This window comes from Engraulis encrasicolus, chromosome 8 (assembly GCF_034702125.1).
Source record: "Engraulis encrasicolus isolate BLACKSEA-1 chromosome 8, IST_EnEncr_1.0, whole genome shotgun sequence".
Lineage (NCBI taxonomy): Eukaryota > Metazoa > Chordata > Actinopteri > Clupeiformes > Engraulidae > Engraulis > Engraulis encrasicolus.
This window is the reverse complement of record NC_085864.1, coordinates 13,818,852-13,823,851: the sequence shown is the minus strand read 5'-3', so window position 1 is coordinate 13,823,851 and position 5,000 is coordinate 13,818,852.

The window sequence follows — 5,000 nt, the reverse complement described above, 5'->3', positions numbered from 1 at the left end:
ACTCTGTCCATTCCACCAATAAACTTTAATACATTGATTCGGTCATCCGACCTTCTTCATGTTGTATTAAAGTTTGTTGGTAGAATTGACAGTGTGCAGGATTTATTTACACTTGAATGACAACCCCCACTTGGATAATATTCTATGCACCTGCCCACCTACAGAGGTGTGCAAAAGAGTCAATTATTTTAAGAGCACCATACCGATTTTTAAATACTAGTTACAGTGGATTTATTTTTTTATTCACATTTTAATGAACATTCCTTATGTAAGCTAAACAAAACATTTCAAAATGTTTCAACTGATGAATATTATTATGTTATGTTATGAGTATTATGTCCGTCCCCCCCCCCCTCCTAATGTAAGGGGGGCTAAAGCCCCCTAAAATAGGGCTAACGACGTCCCTGTGAACCACCCTAGTGTGCGTATGTTCGTGCGTCCGTGTGTGTGCGTCCGTGCGTGCATGCGTGTGTGCGTGTGTGTGTGTGTGTGTGTGTGTGTGTGTGTGTGTGTGCCCTGTTACACTCATTACACTGTAAAAGCTGTTTCTTCTCTCATAAGACATACACGCACACACACACGAGCACGCACGCACACACACACACACACACACACACACACTCTCTCTCTCTCTCTCTCTCTCTCTCTCTCTCTCTCTCTCTCTCTCTCTCTCTCTCTCTCTCTCTCTCTCTCTCTCTCACACACACACACACACACACACACACACACACACACACACACACACACACACACACACACACACACACACACACACACAAACACACACACTCTCTCTCTCTCTCTCTCTCTCTCTCTCTCTCACACACACACACACACACACACACACACACACACACACCTGGCCACAAAGTCAAAGAGGTTGTGAAGTTCAAAGAGGTGTAAAGTGAAGTAGTGTGTGTGTGTGTGTGTGTGTGTGTGTGTGTGTGTGTGTGTGTGTGTGTGTGTGTGTGTGTGTGTGTGTGTGTGTGTGTGTGTGTGTGTGTGTGTGTGTGTGTGTGTGTGTGTGTGTGTGTGTGTGTGTGTGTGTGTGTGTTGTCCTAAAGAGCCCCAGCTGCTCACTTTGAATTTCAAACATCACACAACACACACACACACACACACACACACACACACACACACACACACACACACACACACACACACACACACACACACACACACACACACACACACACACACACACACACACACACACACACACACACACACACACACACACACACAGAAATGCTCACACACACACACACATGGATACACACACACACAATCCCTCAGGTGTCTGTTTGCTGTTTTGTAGGTCTGAAGGCACAAGTGTGCCACCATGTGGAGATTTTTGTCATGACAGGAATTTCATAGCAACGGCAGGCTTTCCTAATATACACAATCATCATAATTAAATAATACATTTGAATTAGATTTACCGGTAGTTTAGTTTCAGTTTTTAATCATACTGAAAATGTCTATTTTGTAACTATGTATATTTTAGGCTCTTTTCCACTGCCTGTTTTCTACCCAGAACAGCTAGACACACGATTTGGCCACCACTTGTTGCTTTTCCATTGGACACGACACAGCTTGGCTCTGTTCAAAAACTAGCCGACCGGCTGAAGTATCAGCCTTTGTCCTGCGCGAGAGATGTGCACAATGTTCACCTTCAATTTGTCAGTTAGCCAACCAGGTGGAGGCATGAACAGGAAGCAGATAGCTTTAACACTTTACAATAAGGTTACGTGAGTAAGGACGGAATAATGTCTGAAGTAATGACTGATTAATAGTGAATAAACATGTGATTCATGCATGCAGAAATGTCTAGTCCATTAGTAGTTGACACATATTGATGAATGACTCACTATGAAGTAAATGTGGTACATCAGGGGTTAATTAATGGTGTGAGATCCAAATGTTAATAAATCATGCGTTAACATTGCGGAAAAAGATCATACCCAGTGGTGTAGTCTACGTAGAACGCAGGTATACGCCGTATACCCACTTCTTAATTTTGGTAATTTCCGTATACCCACTTCTAATGTACCGTATACCCACTTCTAATGTTCAGTATACCCACTTAAAAATAATTTTCAATATTTAGAATATCCGTTTCATCAACGGCCACTTCTCATGGAAGCATTGTAATTTAACAACACAGCGATATATTAGACTTTATTAATTCGGAGATTGCGTCAATCATTCGACGGTAGGTATTTCCAGATATGAACGCCTTTCAGTTGACCACTGGGCTGCTGTCACAGCGGCGCCATATTTAACCGGTATCATAATTATATGGCCAGCATCAATCAGTTCCAGGCTATACGCACATTATCCTGTAGGTGGTGGTAGCATAAATGCAAAATGTAATGATGCAGGTCAAAGATGGCGGCGCCCGGGGTTAGGCTATGCCGAAAGGCTGAATAGTTACAATTCAGGTGTCCATTTAACTATGGTTTCATTGCGACCTACCAATCAGACGCGGCTATTCTGCCTTTCATCCATCAAAACAAAAATCTAGCATGGAGCGTGTATCGGTAGTTGCTAAAGGTTGCTAAATTGTAAACTCGAGGCATCTACGAAATGTCCTTGTACATCTGGAGTGACTCATGTTCTCACCATTTGGATCGGATTATAGGCTACAACTATCATCTCAACATCCGTGGGTTCGCGTTTGCAGGGTAGACTTTCCAGGGCTGTGACAGGTAGGCAAGGTGTAACATGACTTACCCCCTCGTCTAACTTTCACGAACATTCAAGTTTAGTTCAAGCTTAAATATTAAGTGTTCTGCCCAATTGTTAATGATTTTAATTTTCATTTATGACATAAATGGACATGTCGAAGACACACAACCTGTTTCATGATGTGATGGTGTTCTGAACAATCACTCTGTTAGGCCTTGCTTTATGACCGATGAGTACAAAGATCAGGGGTGGATTGGGAAGAATTTCTCCACCGGGCCAATTTTGCCAAAGCTGGCCCCATACCAAAAACATTTAAATAAATATATAAATAAATATAGCCAAGGCTACACTGTATATTGTCACATGTGTGTGCCCTTGAAAGGTTCTATATATTGTGCATTCTTTTTTCAATCACTTTTTGTACTAATGTATTATTACAATTTTTATTAGCCTACATTATTATGTTCAATTCTGGTTGAAATTTGCATTATCAAACCTTTCACACTACTTGTAACATAATCATTTTTATAGTGACTTCCAATTTGGATCAGTAATTGTTTCCCAAGTTCATGACCTTTACTTCACAGAAAGTACAAACTTCAGATTTGCACAACAAAACTTTGTTGGATTTTTTATCCAACCAATTCAGGTGAATGTAAACACCAGTGGGTAAGCCATCATTCGTGACCAGGATCAGTTCCGAAATCTGACCACTAGATGGCAGTATACACTAGGGAAATACTCCAGGAATCTATTGACATCCAAGAGCAGGTATAGGCCTATGCATTATACTGTATTATATTATATTATGTATTGTATTGTATTCTATTATATTATGTATTGTATTCTATTATATTTATATTTATATTTATATTATAAGCACTGTCACATTTTACTCAAGGTGCTTAATCTAAAAAGTAAAATGAATGACGAAGAACTGTTATAGATAGATAGAATAGATTTTACTAGGGCATTAGGGCATGACTATTGAACATCTTTCCGATGGAGAGTTGGAAATTGAGATATTGAGATGCAATAAATTTTCGTACCATATAGCCTCTTTGCTCAAGTGCCTTGTACAACAACTCTGATACATGGACGCAAACATTTTTGTCACTTAGATTGGTCGCGAGGGGGTGGCGTCCCGAGCCCTAGCTTGGTAACCACCGAGCCTATGTCTGGCCGAATATACAGTATACCCACTTCTAAACAGTAGACTACACCACTGATCATTACCATATCTTTCCGATCATATATGAATCAGACCAAAGTGTTACCCAGATAGCTTTAGAAGAGGGAGTCAAGTCAAGTCAACTTTATTGACAAAAATCTATGTAACAGGATTAGCACAGAATTTTTAAATTGTGTTTGGCCAGTCTCCAATGTGCAGTTAAACTAAACATACAGCACCTATAAGACATTGACAAAAATCAACTACACACACACACACACACACACACACACACACACACACACACACACACACACACACACACACACACACACACACACACACACACACACACACACACAGTGTGCAGTAAAAACATACATGAACTTGTACTGAGTAAAGGTGAATGTAAGGGCTTATCGAGCGAGTATTCATTCATGTGATGCTTCCTTGAACACAACACATTTCAAACAGGAAATCGCCAATTCTGTGTCAATTTAGGCGAAATGCATTCATCTGCATCTTGGAGAGGATTGAACCAGACAGAAAACTGATGTTTGGACTTGACCACGTATTTGTGTGTCTGTGACTGTGTGTGACTGTGTGTGTGTGTGTGTGTGTGTGTGTGTGTGTGTGTGTGTGTGTGTGTGTGTGTGTGTGTGTGTGTGTGTGTGTGTGTGTGTGTGTGTGTGTGTGTGTGTGTGTGTGTGTGTGTGTGTGTGTACGTTTATGTGCCTGTTTGTATTTTTGTTTGTGCACCACAGTGTGGTGTTGCGTTTTGTATGTAACTAATGACCATCGCCACTAGGTGGCAGTGTTAGAGAGTTAACAGACATAAACAAGCAAGCAAACCACACGTGCGTGTGTGTGCGTGAGCGTGCGTGCGTGCGCGTTCGTGTGTGTGTGCGCGCACGCGTGTGTGTGTGGGTGCATAAGTAAATGGTTGTGTTTCTGGTTAGGCCCTATCTCTTTGTATTGTCACATATTCTTTCATTCCTCTCCTTTTACATCTCTCTCTCTCTCTCTCTCTCTCTCTCTCTCTCTCTCTCTCTCTCTCTCTCTCTCTCTCTTACTCACACACACACACACACACACACACACACACACACACACACACACACACACACACACACACACA